A 14770-nucleotide genomic window follows, 5' to 3' on the forward strand; every position below is an offset into this window, starting at 1 on the left:
TGTCAGTCTGATACAATTCCCTGCTACCACCGTTCTTCCAGTCCTTCCAAGAAAACGACCAGCATGGAGGAGAAGGGTCTGGAAGCTTAAAGATCCTGCGAATGGACAGAGATTTAGAGACATATTACTCGAAGCCTTTGACGAAATAGAAGGGGATATAGCTTCACACGATGTAGAAGACAACTGGAGGTTTCTACGAGACAACCTGCTGAAGGCCACTGACCAAAAGTGTGGATGGTGCAAAGTCGGCACTGTCGTGGTATTAGCTGTCAGTAGCCAAAGAATCAACTCAAACCATCAGTAACGTTCCTCGTCAGTTCTACTTTCACTTCTGACAGCTAATACCATGACAGTGCCGCAAAGTCCCCTCTCGACCCAAAATAACGTGGTGGTGGAATAATGTTGTTGACAGGGCTATTAGAGAAAAGAAACAGGTTTAGAAGGACTGGAAGAACGGTGATACCAGGGAATTGTCATGCCTCCTCTCAGACTCCCGTTCACCAGCGCGCATTTGTTACCGGGTGTCGAAGTGGCGTTACTGGGTCGTGTGAATTATCTGAGTTTGCACCCCGTCACAAAAATTGAGAAACAAATAAGGTACTAGGTGTAAAATAATGTGTAGTAAACGAATATGAAGAAAAAATTTCGCCACCGAACGGAGAAGTGGTGAGAGGTCTTGGAACATTTCCGGTGTGAATTTTCCGAGTCCTCTTCCCCGCTCCTCGTTCGCTCACGCGCATTTTTTTCATATTCGTTTACTACATGTTGTTTTACACCTATTGCATTTTTTTTTTTTTTGCTGGGGTCAAACACTGGAGTTTGACCCTAAATATTAATAAAAACATAGATATGTATATATATATATATATATAATTACCAGGTCGAAAAATATCCGTAGTGTATAATGGTACCCTTTATATGTATTCCCACAAATGCACAAAGTTTGTTGAGCGTCATGATAACAGTGCAAGTGTCCTGAATATATACAAACAAATTTTCTGACAGGAACCAATTAGAGCTCGCTTGTTAAGACTTGGCTGTGTCGCTAGGTGTCGCTAGCAATATACTGGTCAGGTGACGTCACATCGTTTAAATGCGGGATTTACAAATGTCGAGCTGTTTGATGAAACGACTTATTTATGTCTAGAAAAACAGAAAGAAAAACGCTGTGAGTTACAATTTATGGATGATAAAGTTGATGTACATATTTAGTTGTCCTTAATATATGAATACTTAAAATTTGATGTTTTATTTTTACAGCTTGATTAAATTTTCTAAATTCTAGCGCCCACTTTAGGTTTGTTTTAACGGTTTGTTTAAACCTAAGGCAAAATAACATTTATCAACTTAGGTTTAAACAAACCTATAATAATATATATATTATTTTGTTTTATCGTTTCCATATGGAATATTTAAGATATTCTATCCTACAAATATAATATGGAAAAAAGTTTTGCATTCAATTTGATCATTGTTCTATTATTTCTAAACTATAAAACGAAGTTATATGATTTCGGGGGAAGTTATTGTTAAACGGAGAACTGTAATTACCATTGTGTATTTCAAAAGTATTTATTTGACCTATACATGATTATATGTTTTTTCCTATCCTGCCAAGTGTGACCAACCAGTTAAATTTTTTAGTTTCAAGTGAAAACATTTATTTCACATCTGTTTGACAAAACTATTAAATTTATGAACTGCTATTGCAATTATTAAATCTATGAACTGCTATTGTAATTATTTAATTTGTTTATTATACTAAATGCACTTTTAGCTTTGAATTTGATAACTTTTAAACTTTTAATTTATTCTTTGAGCAGTCGTTCAAAATATCTTCTGTGCCTCGAATCCCTCTCAAACGGAGATATACTGGACGATAATTTTCGGTTACATTAATAGGTCAAGATTATCCACTTAAACCTTAGAATTGTACGAAATAGTTTTAAACCCTTACATCCGTTTATTCCTTTTTTTTCTTTTTTACAATCTGTTATTGCAACCTGTTTTATTGTTTTGCTGAAATTCTGACGTTATAGCCACAGGCCCTAAAAAATCTTAATCCGGTTCTAATTGTATAGGTGATTACAGAGAACTTTTTTTAGTGATTTCTAACCGTTTTTTAAAAAATAATTTTACGTAACAAAAATAGTAACATTATTCCCGGTAAATCTTTATGACCTTGCTTTGTTTTGTTGTATATTTGTAGATATTCACTAATATCATTTCTTACGGAAGTATTTTTATAATTTCGACTTAATTGAATTAAAGCTGGAGTGGAGGTGTTAACTGTCTTTTATGTTAACAGGTGGGGAATTCCTATTAGCTGTTTTTGAAGTATTGGAAATATGATCGAATTAAATTTTAAAATCTATTTGGATAAACAAGCTGGCAGAATCGGGCGAAATGCCGAACGGTATTTCGTCTGCCGTTACATTCTGAGTTCAAATTCCGCCGAGGTCGACTTTGCCTTTCATCCTTTCCAGATCGATTAAATAAAGTACCAGTTACACTCGCTTAAGGTGCCACACAGTGGGATGAACTAGGATTTATGTGGTTGGGAAGCAAGCTTCTTAACCACAGAGCCACACCTTTGCCTCTGTGTTGAAGTAGTTGGAGAGAATCCAAAAAGTGTAATGTATGTGGCATTACACAAAATAACTTTTTCCACTTGTAAATATTTTATCTGTAACCGACTTAATCTCTTTGTCTATCCTTGTATGTCCCCTGTATGTTTAGCTCCCTGTGGGCTAAACATACAGGGCAATAAAGAAATAAGTATGCATCGCTAAGTACAAATATAGCGGCGAGTCAAAACGAAAGATTACCAGTATAGCTCATTTGTTTCCTTTACAAATGTCAAACTGCAGCCGTTGTTTGGATGGCGGTAACTTTGGTTTGAATCGGCTACCAAAACAAAAACAAAAAACAAGTGTAATAGATATTTTTAAAAAATGTTAACTAATCTGAAAACCAAAATTTGCGCAAATAAACCTGGGGGTGGGGAGAGGACACTCGGAAAATTCACACGATCCGATTTTTTCCTCAAAACTTACAGGGAAATGGATATCTTTTAATGAAAAAATATCATCAAATATAAGGTACTACTAAAGCAGCGCGGACCCAAACGCGCAGTCGCGCGTCCGCGCTAGCTAGTCGTGAGTGGTCGATCCTAACCCTAAACACGTATTCATTTGCACACGTGGGTTAGGGTTAGGATCGACCACTCAAGACTAGCTAGCGCGGACGCGCGACTGCGCGTTCGGGTCCGCGCTGCTTTAGTAGTACCCAAATATAAAAACCTTTCAAACGACATAGATTACGATTATAAAGAAATTTGTGGGGGAAATTTTGGTTAATGTTTACAACTTGACCCGGAAACGAAAATCAGAAAAAAAAAATAATGCAACGGGTGTAAAAAAAATGTGTAGGAAACGAATATGAAAAAAAAAAACAAAAGATGTGCGCAAAGCAACGAGAGGGTGGGGGGAAAACTCGGAAAATTCGCAAGACCAGAGTTTTTCCCCTCATAACTCTTAGGAAAATGAGGGTTTTTTCAATTAAATTTTATATAAATACCTCTCAAACGATATACATTGCGATTATAAAGTAATTTGTAGGGGGAAATCTTTTCCAAGGGGGTAGGGGAGAGTACCTCGGAAAATTTACAAGATCCGCGTTTTTCCCTTGTACCTTTTAGGAAAATGGGGGTTTTTTGCAATGAAATTTTATAAAAATACCTTTCAAACGGCATACATTACGATTATAAAGTAATTTGTGGGGAAAATCCCCAGGATCCGAATTTTTCCTCATATTCCGAAATCACATTGAACTTTCTACAGATACCCTAGCGTAGTACTACTACACTACGTATTGTTTATTTCGGTCAATATAAAGTTACTCACCCCGAGAACAAAAAATTAACCAGCCTGGTGGGTGCTAATAAGTGTGTGGAAGACGAATATGAAAAAACAAATGCGTGTTTACGACCCAGGAGGTGGGGACTTTCGGAAAATTCACAAGATCCGATTTTTCCGTCATAAATTGGGGTAAAATGGATATATATTGATTTTTTTAAATTTTTTTTTTTTTTTAATTTTTTTTACGGAATATCACATTTTCAAAATTTCATTGTTATCGCAGTTTTGTGAGATTTGGGTGTTATTTCTAGCATGTAGATAGCCTGCTTGAAGGCCTGAGGGTATATATATATATTTTTTTTTTTTTTCTTGATGAAAAATTAAAAAAATTTCCGGAAATGGAGTGAAATTTTGAAAATGCGATTTTTGAAGATTTTTTTCAGAATCCGATCCTCCATAACCAAAAATGTGGGATTTTGTAAAAAAAAATTGATATATATATCCATTTTCCGGCTATCTTTCGATGCCAGTACAAAATATCGGCCTTTTCTATAAAAAATGTCTTCGGCGATCTTTACCAAAGATTGGCCTTTTCCATAACACCCGCACGATCTTCACTAGGGTGTTAGGGTTAAGGTTTTAGTGTCAGGGTTAGAATTTTTTTAGGGTTAGGGACGGAATTCCCTAACCGTAACTGTAACCCTAAACCCTTCAAAAGAAATCGCGCTCTCTGTATCTCTTTCGCTTTTACGATGTCGTTTCCCTCTTTCCCTCCAACACTTTTTCGGAAAAGGCCGATATTTCATACTAGTATCAAAAGATCGCCCTGATTAGAATAACTTCTGGACACCACTTCGCAGTTGAAGCTCCTTCTGATTAGAATAACCGCGCATCACGTCGCTCGATTGTTTGGGATACAAGTACACTGTATCTTGTATCTCTTATTCTTGCTTTCAGTCAAAGCTTGCTAATTAGTATAGCGACATCAATCTATATTTCACACATATACATTCTCTCCCCCTCTCTCGCTGTATTTGTCTCTTTTGAACTGTTGAGATTTAGGACCTGAAATTTTGCACTTTTCCTGTTGGTCGGAGATGGTGGGTTTCAAAATTCCTGTTTTTGACCCTGGTTTACATGGAATTACACTATAGAGATTGGATAGGTTTGAGACATGGATGTAATGAATGATGGGAATGATAGAGGGGTGATTAATGATGAGTTAGGGAAGGTGGGGGAGAGTAGATGATGACTGGCAATACAGAAAAAAAGGGTTGAAGAATAGTAATAATAATACAGTAGAGAGAGGAAGGATGAGAGAAAAGGAGATGATGTGTGGGTGGGTAGGTTGCAAGAATGTGAGGAGAGAGGTAGACATAGTGCATAGCAAAAGCAAGAGATCTATGGGACCCTGAAAATCATATCTTGCAGAGAAGGTTTATGAAGGATTTATTTGAATATATATTGTTGTTGTTGGCACTCCGTCGCTTACAACGTCGAGGGTTCCAATTGATCAGATCAACGGAACAGCCTGTTTGTGAAATTAACGTGCAAGTGGCTGAGCATTTCACAGACACGTGTACCCTTAATGTATTTCTCGGGGATATTCAGTGTGACATAGTGTGACAAGGCTGGCCCTTTGAAATACAGGTACAACAGAAACAGGAAGAAAGAGTGAGAGAAAGTTGTGGTGAAAGAGTACAGCAGGGTTCGCCACCACCCCCTGCCGGAGCCTTGTGGAGCTTTAGATGTTTTCGCTCAATAAACACTCACGACGCCCGGTCTGGGAATCGAAACCGTGATCCTATGACTGAGAGTCCGCTGCCCTAACCACTGGGCCATTGCGCCTCCACTGAATATATATATATATAAAGCAACAATATGTTTAAATTAAATTTTTAAAATTCTTTGACTGTGTTTTGCTCTTGTGATTATCTTCATTTCTAGAAGGCCATTCTTGTATGAAATACATGACAGCAACAAATTATGATACGCTAAAGCTGTGAATCTTGAACATCTACAATTGTATTGATTTGTTTTTCACAGTAAAGTTTGGTTACTCTAGTATTAATCAACCATGCATTCCAAGGAAAAATCTGGAATATCTTATATCTTTTACTTGTTAGTCATTAGACTGCAGCCACCCCCTTGGAAAATTTTTTTAGTCAAATGAACTATTTTTTAAGCCTGGTATTTATTCTATCAATCTATTTTGCCAAACTGATAAGTTACAAGGACATAAACACCAGCACTGATTGGCAAGTGGTAGTGGGAGACAAACAAAGACAGACACACATATATACAATGGGCTTCTTTCAGTTTCCATCTACCAAATCTACTCACAGGGCTTTGGTTGGCCCAAGGCTATCATAGAAGACACTCGCTTAAGGTGCCATACAGTGGGATGAACTAGGATTTAATGTGGTTGGGAAGCAAGCTTCTTACCACAGAGCCACACCTTTTCCTCTGCGTTGAAGTAGTTGGAGAGAATCCAAAAAGTATAATGTATGTGGCATTATACAAAATAACTTTTTCCACTTGTAAATATTTTATCTGCGCAAATCTTCTGAATTTCTCCAGAACAGCATAAAAATCCTCAGGATGTTATTGACATTGACCTTGAAATTTCCAAAAATGCTGAGTTTGCTATGTCAGGGCACACATTTCTCATTAACCTGATGTGGTGTGCATGGAAAAAATGGATGTGACATTTTATAGAGCTATTCTCTATATCTTCCAAATAGTGTACATCTAAAAGAAATTGTCCCAATAGCCATACCTGGTCAAAAATGAACCATTTCAATGTACCTTTACAGGTATATCAGTGATTTTTCTGGGCATTCTAAAAGGTTTTGAAAACCAGTTTTGGCTTGACATTCATAAGAATGTTTTGTGAGAACATGAGATAGAAAATCAGGAAGCATGATATAGGGAGTGAGACATGAATCAGGAAGCAAAATATAGTGATACTGGTGCCACATTAAAAGCACCCAGTACACTGTAGAGTGGTTGGCATTAGGAAGGAGATCCAGCTGTAGCAACCATGCCAGAAGTGACGATGGAATCTAGTGTTGTCCCCCCTCCCATACCAGCTCCAGTCAAACCATCCAGTCCATGCCAGCATGGAAAGTGGATGTCAAATGATAATGATGAGAGAAGGAAATCAGTCCTGTAAAACAGACATTGATACCTAAATTAGTAGAGGGAGATAGTGGTTATACATGTGGCAAATCTTAGAGTTCTGATTTAAATCCAGTTGTGCATTATAGAACCAATGTCAGTTTCTATATTATCTCTTTACCTGCTGGAACTAGTTGCCAAGTCCTTTGTATATCCTTATAATATTTTAACCCTTTAGCATTCAGGTAGTTATTCCATCAAATGTATTGCTTATTTATTCACATTTAAATGCTGGGGGATGAGAGAAGGTGGGGGAGTGACAGAGTAGGTATTTGTAGAAAAGCTGCATGGTTATTCATATTTAGTTGGGGAGGGAGAAGATGAGCAGTCGGAACTGCAAAATGATAGGTAGTAGAGATATAATGTCCTGATGCCTCTCAGTGCACAAGGTAAGTAGAAGTTGTGGGTGAGTTTGCAAGATTGTATGGGGAACAGGAAATGAGGAGGTAGAGAAGCTACCTACAACTGTAAAAAAAAGGGTTGAGTCATGAGTTTGGGGAAGATAGAGGGATACAGAAAAGACTGAGTGGAGAGAGTGGCAACAGTAATAATGCAGTTGACAAGAGTGTAAGATTACAAGGTGGAGTAGGCTGCAAGAGCAGACGAAGTAGGTAGGCATAGTGCATGATAACAGGTAGTTTGGTTCATTGGGGTGGGGGTGAATCAATGTAATGTGAGTACAATATACTCAGTACTGCCAAAACTCAGTTTCGCTCAGGAGAATGGGTTTTCTCAAGGACCTCATATTGTCAGACATCCCGGTTCTTTGTCAGCTCCTCCATGGGGCTAAACATCTCATGTTTATCTTCCAAGGATTTGGTAACTCGGCTTTGGATCCAGCATGCATCCAAATGAGACAAAGAATGTATTGAGAAAGAGCAAGAAAAGGAAAACCTAGAGCGAGAGCATATGAGAGGTAAAAATAACAAATCAGCAATTAGCAAGCAAATGTGCAAATAAATCATCTGAGCAACAGCAGGTGCAACATACATGCAGAAATTAGTATGATGTTAACTGACATGCATATTGTTTATCTGATCAGTAGCAGGTCTAACACAGTAACAAGAATCAGTGTGATACAAGCTGGTATGTACTTCTCATCACAAGGAGTTGTGTACAGAAGCATTTGTTTTATATTGCAAGTAAACCAAATCAAAATTCTGAATAATATCGTTTGAGGCATGAATTGTATGCTATAACTACTATATACAGTGTGACTTGAAATGCAGTTGGAGAGTACACTACAGCATCCAATGTTTGTTATGCTGTGGAGAAGAGAATGTGAAGTTGTTCCCAGTTGTTGTTGTTGTTGGCACTCCGTCGCTTACGGCGTCGAGGGTTCCAGTTGATCCGATCAACAGAACAGCTTGCTCGTGAAATTAACGTGCAAGTGGCTGAGCACTCCACAGACACGTGTACCCTTAATGTAGTTCTCGGGGATATTCAGCGTGACACAGTTTGACAAGGCTAACCCTTTGAATTACAGAGAGAAAGTTGTGGTGAAAGAGTACAGCAGGGTTCACCAGCACTCCCTGCCGGAGCCTCGTGGAGCTTTATGTGTTTTCGCTCAATAAACACTCACAACGCCCGGTCTGGGAATCAAAACCGTGATCCTATGACCGTGAGTCCGCTGCCCTAACCACTGGGCCATTGCACCTCCACTTGTTCCCAGTAGTGAATCCAGTACAGTAATCATTGGCATTATTCACCATGAAGAATAATACAATTGGCTGTGAATTTCAAAAGAAACATACGGCATACAACTGTGTAGTAGCATTCACAGCTTGATAAAGATGTAATTAATACATTTAGCATCCTAAAGGAACTCTCTCTCAAAAGAACCACCAGCTAATGGCTCACATGTATTATTTTGCTATGCTACATTTTAGAGGACTGATGCAAGAATGTGTGGTGGATTTATAGCATGACTGAATTTCAAAAGATGTGAGTGATGAAATATAAATGTATCAGCCGTGATGATGATTCAACTGGTTAGGCAGGTATAGGATCATTGACAGTGTGGCCACCCTCTTTTACAGGTAGGATACAATATACCATTGCCATTTAATGTCCAGTTTTTCCATGCTTACGCAGGTGATAGAATTTGTTGAGGTAGCTTTTTTGACAGCCAGCGCTCTTCCCTTTATCAAACCCCACCTGTTTTCAAGCAAGGTAATACTTCCCTGTGGCCAGACATTGTTTTTCACAGAAGACTGGAAACAACATCACTTGTTTACAACCATTATGTGATGTCAAGACACATACCACAGTGAGACTGAACACACAACCACATGATTGGGAAGGAAACTTCTTATCACACAACCGCGCTTGCGTCTATATATAATTTATTTCAGTTTTTCCCAGCAATAAATTTCATGGTTTCCCACTCTAATTTGTGTTTGCTTCCAAAATTTCAAATTATCTGAATTAGGAAAAACCTCTTAGCCATCTGATTGTTTTTAAGCATATTATCATGGATCATCATCATCCTTTAATATCCACTCTCCATGCTGGCATGGGTTAGACACTTTGACTGGAGCTGATAAGCTGGAGAGCTGCACTAGGTTCCAGTCTAATTCTATGTTTTTCTTTGAGTTTGGACAGTACTCATAAGAACAAATTTTTGAAGTTCTGATACTTTGGGGTTTCCTGGTATTTACCCTTTGTGTTTCAGAGTGTCATTTGGCATTGTCTCCAAATTTTCAATGCTCACAGGTACAGTTGTTCTTAGATACCACAGTTTTGAGATCTTTATTTCAAGGTCCTTATATCTATGGTTTCTATGGCTGGATGCCCTTCCTAATGCCAACCACTCCAGGAGTGTAATGGGTGCTTTTATGTGGCACCAGCAATGACCATGACTACAATGCACTGGTACCATTTACATGGCACTGGCAACGACTACAATGATCCATGGATTCCCTTTACAACTATGATTCACAGGTACTATTTACATGGCACTGTTGTCGATCTCCTGTAGTGCACAGGTGGCTTGATCCCATCAACTGGCTGTCAGACTACTTTACCTCTTCCCCTCCCTCATTCACTTCCTTTAAACAATATTAACTGTGTTGTGGATAAACAAAAAAAAGTACATAGAACATTAAAGGGTTAGGGACATGCATAGTACTTCTGTATATCAAGTATCAAGAGTATAGGATAAGGAGGGTTTGTTTTTTTTAACTGAAGGAGATGACAAAGGACCAAGATAACTAGTGTATTGCTATAGTCAAGAAGACCCGTCCACCGCAGCAGGACTGATACTGGTGCCGCATAAAAAGTATCCAGTACACTCTGTGGAGTGGTTGGCATTTGGAAAGACATCTGGCTGTAGAAACCATGCTACAACAGACCATGGAGCCTAGTGTAGCCCCTGGCCCTACCAGCTCTGGTCAAACTATCCAGCCCATGGAAAACAGACATTAAATGATGATGATGTCATATATCCAATAGTAACAAAACTAAAAGCTAGCATTAAAAAGAGGTTCACTCATTAAAATAATAGAATCATTTCAGTTACGATTGTTTTCTTTCTACTTTTATCTTTTACTTTATAACAACATTCTCTCATTTCTTTTTCAGCCCAACATTGTTTTATTGCCCCACTTCTCTTTTTGACTGGCCCTATTCTTTTTCTGCTCAATTTCATTTGAATTTCATGGCATTTATTTTTCTAACTTTATCACTTTCTTTCTTTCTTACACCCCTCACCAATGAAGCTCTTCTAGATTTGTCTTTCAGTTTTTATTTAACATTAACTTAGTTTTTCTGTCACTTATGTGTGTTACTATTGAAATACTTTTATTATGATATTGCAATCTTAACGGTAACTTTAAGGCCATTGAAGTCTTTATGATCCAATCATTTGCAGGGAAATTCTTTTTGAAATACGTTACCAGGAAGAAACTAGCAGATTTGTAATTCTTTTATATATATGATTAACAATTTAGACATTATTGCACTTTCTTACACGTCTTTTTAATAATTTACACCTTACTTAAACATCTTTTCCATCTGTAATGTATTCTAACAAGTATTTCTACAAAATGGAAACTCTTACCATAGAAATTTCTTTTTCCTTGAGTAATTTATAAATAATCAGTGAAATAATATAGAAGTTAAATAAGGTAGGGACTCGTGTATTTCTTATATATTTATATATCCTCTTCATCCTGATTTATATCTATTTTCCATTCTAGCATGGGCTGGGTGGTTTGACCGGAGCTGGTAAGACGAGGGGTCACACCAGCTGTTCTGTTCTATAGTTGGATGCCCTTCCTCATGCCAACTACTCCACAGAGTGTACTGGGTATTTTTTATGTGGTACCAGTGCTTTTTTTACACACACACACACATAATCACTGTTATTGTTGTTGCTTTGTTTTATATGACCTGTTTCAAGTCTCGCCCAGAAACCCAAAGCAACAGCAGCTTGAATGCTTTACTATGGATGTTTTCTTTTTTTTTATGATTAACAATGATATATTACAGGAGAAAGAGACCAGATTCTGAGAACTAAAATTCTGTTAAATTTGTAATAGTTCAAATTTTGATCAGAATTTTAAGAGAATCATATTTTCAAGTTGACAATGTTTTTCTTTGGATTTGGACAGTACTCATAAGAACAATTTTTTGAAGTTCTGATACTTTGGGTTTTCCTGGTATTTACCCTTTGTGTTTCAGTGTGTAATTTGGTATTGTCTCCAAAGTTTCAATGCTCACAGGTACAGTTCTTAGATACCACAGTTTTGAGATCTCTATTTCAAGGTCTTTATATCTACTTCTCAAATGTTTTTACAGAAGTGTTGCTGCCTGCTAAGATTGACTACTACTAGCTGGTAGAATTGTCAGTGCACTGGACAAAATGCTTAGTGGAATTTTGTCTGTCTTTTTGTTCTGAGTTCAAATTCTGCTGGGGTCAACTTTGCCTTACGTACTTTCAAGGTCAATAAAGTAAGTACCAGTTGAACACTGGCTTCAATGTAATCAACTAACCCTCTCCCCTGGAATTACTGGCCTTGTGCCAAAATTGGAAACCATCATCATCATTATTATTATTATTATTATTATTCACTTGAAAAGGAAAGTGTGAGTGGAGAGGAGAGTGTTGCCTCTAGCAACTTTGTTAAAAGTGGATGAATGTAGAAATATATATTAAATCTCTCAGAGAGATTTATACAGTAGCAGCATGATAAAGTGATAGCATGTTGTCAATGTGACAGTCCCATAAAAGGGAAGAATGCTACTGTTATTTAGTCCTAGGAAACACCGTTTCCTGTTGGACTTGACACATTTCCTGTGTCTTTATGCTTTCAAAGTGGAGACAAGCACTTCCCCCCAGCAAAACCAGCATCCAGAAACTAGTTTCAGAGACATTGCTCATCATCGGTCTGGAGTAGCATGGCTTGCTAGCTGAATTCTTTATTTTAGGCACAAGGCCCAAACACAGAGGGGACATACACAGACATGTGGGAACAAAAAACACCATAAAGGATGAATGTTAAATGAAATTATTTACAATAAAAATGAGACGGCCATGTCGTCCCCGCTCTGAGATAAAACTGTGATTTCCTTTCCTTTTTGATCTTACATTTTAAATAATAATTTTCCAGCCCCACTCCGAGGCAAAACCGTGACTTCCCTTTTCGTTTTCACTTTACAATTTTAAAGAAAACGTTTTAAACAAATGTTCATTCAATAGTTACACAATTTACTTATTTTTCCTTTTTTTTTTTTTTTTAAACAAAAAGCTTGATCAAATGTTTTTCTCAGTCTTTCACAGTCTTTAAAATAAATCGTGACTTACCACTTCATCTCCTTTTCGTCCACATAATTCACCACTGAGGCACGAAGTTCAACATCCACCCCTGGCCCCAGTGGATTTATTCTTTCATAATGTCTTTCAATTTTGAATTTCTTTTAACTTTGGGGTGTCCTATATTTCATTATAAACCTTACTTCTGTTGTGTCTTGCGTGTTTGTGTTTTTTGTCTCTGTATTTCTATAATTCTTGGCTTTCCTGTGATTGTGTCTGTGTTCATTTGACTGTAATTCTGTGTGTTTCGTCTGTGTGTCTATGTTTTTAGGTTTCCGTAATTCTCAGTTATCTTGTTTCTGTTCATCTATACTTCTGTGCATTTGCATGTCTGTGGGTCTGAATGTTTATGTACTTGTAAGTTCTTACTTTTGCTCAGTAATGCATCTTTCACCTGTGATCCCACCAGTGAACCTTCCCCACCTCTTGTCGTAGGTTGGATTACCTCTTCCATGGCTTTGTACTTCTTCAGTTCCACTATCGTTGGTGACTTCCTCCTCTCTCTTTTTCTTGCTTTCACCTCCACAAAATTCCCGTCTTGTTCTCTTATCTGTTTCTGCACCGTTATATTCTCCTGAATACTCTCCTCTACAATTTCCACTGCTGCTCTAGGGCATTTCTTTCTCAAGTGCCCTCTTTCACCACATTCATAACACTTTGGGGCCTCCCCTCCAACATTATCTCCAGCTTTTCTTCATTTGGTAGCTCTAAAGTTTCAGGTATTTCGTTGTAATATTTTGGGCTCACTGCACAAATTATCTCTAATCCGTAGCCCCACCACTTCACTTGTTGGGTTCGGTTTATCATGCCCATCTTCACATCTTCGCTTTACTTCCTTATCTCTGAATAAAAAATCACTACTATTATCAACTCTGAATCTATCCACGGTGGGATTCTTCCCACCCTAATTCTTACAATTCATTTATCCAAACAGTTTGGCATCAATGTCCATTTCTCTCCCTGTATTATCCTGCTGGAGGCCTTTTCTGCCTCTTCTTCTGATACAAAGGTTACCACTATAGATGCATATCTCTTTCCTTTCGTAAAGAATTCTATCTGCTGTCTCCTATCTGTCTTTCCAAAATTTCTTCTATTTCTTCCTGCAGTGCTTTTTCAATTCTTCTGTTTTTATTTGAAAATGTTCTGCATATTACTGTCTTCTTTTCCATTTTTGCTTTTTCCTCCTCTGGTAGGTCAGTTTTATATTTATATTTCACTCTTTATACTTTTTTTATCAGCTCTCCATTCCACTGTAACATCTCCCGTTTCAGCACACTTGGGTCTTGGAGAACTTGACTTCCAGTAGCTTCTGCATAACTTCTCATTTTTCTCAATTATTCACTACCACCTAGCAATTGTGATTTCACACAAAAAAAAAATCGGCTGGAATTCTTCAAAAAACAATAAAAAGTGGCTTGCTAGCTTCATTCTTTATTACAAGCACAAAGCCTAATTACAGAGGGGACATACAAAGACATGTGGGAACAAAAAACACATGCAAAGATGAATGTGAAATGAATAAATTACAATGCAAATGAGATGGCCATCTCACTCCCGCTGCGAAATGAAACCGTGGGTTCCTTTTCCTTAAACCTTTACATTTTACATAACTTCTAGCCTTGCTCCGAGGCGAAACCACAACTTCCTTTTTCGCTTCTACCCCTTAAATTATAAACCTTTTAAACAAATGTTCAACCAGGATTTACTAGTTTTCTTTTCCTATTTTTTTTTAAAGTAAAAGTCAACCAAATGTTTTTCACAGTATTTAAAAACTTTTGGAAACCTGTTCATTCAACAGTTGCAAAATTTACTTATTTTTCTTTTTTTTTTCTATAAAAAATTCAAACAAATATTTCACTCAGTTACAGTCCTTCCAAAATTATATCAACTTACCTTTTGTGTCTCCAACAATGTC

At 37.4% G+C, this 14770-nt stretch overlaps 1 protein-coding gene across 4 annotated transcripts in view; it reads left to right on the forward strand.

The window, feature by feature from the left end:
• Positions 1–1082: 1082 nt before the first annotated feature.
• LOC106870227 (rac GTPase-activating protein 1) overlaps positions 1083–14770 on the forward strand; it is a 46683-nt gene continuing 32995 nt past the window's right edge. For 2 of the 4 annotated variants that reach the window (XM_089350928.1, XM_089350929.1), the window contains exons 1-2: positions 1083–1168; positions 11841–11993. The gene's annotated coding sequence lies outside the window, so the exon portion shown is untranslated. The remainder of the gene's footprint in view (positions 1169–11840; positions 11994–14770) is intronic. The other 2 variants (XM_014916243.3, XM_052967192.2) reach the window with 1 other exon arrangement.

The sequence above is a fragment of the Octopus bimaculoides genome, chromosome 4, assembly GCF_046866305.1.
Source record: "Octopus bimaculoides isolate indiv1 chromosome 4, ASM4686630v1, whole genome shotgun sequence".
In the NCBI taxonomy this organism is placed as follows: Eukaryota; Metazoa; Mollusca; class Cephalopoda; order Octopoda; family Octopodidae; genus Octopus; species Octopus bimaculoides.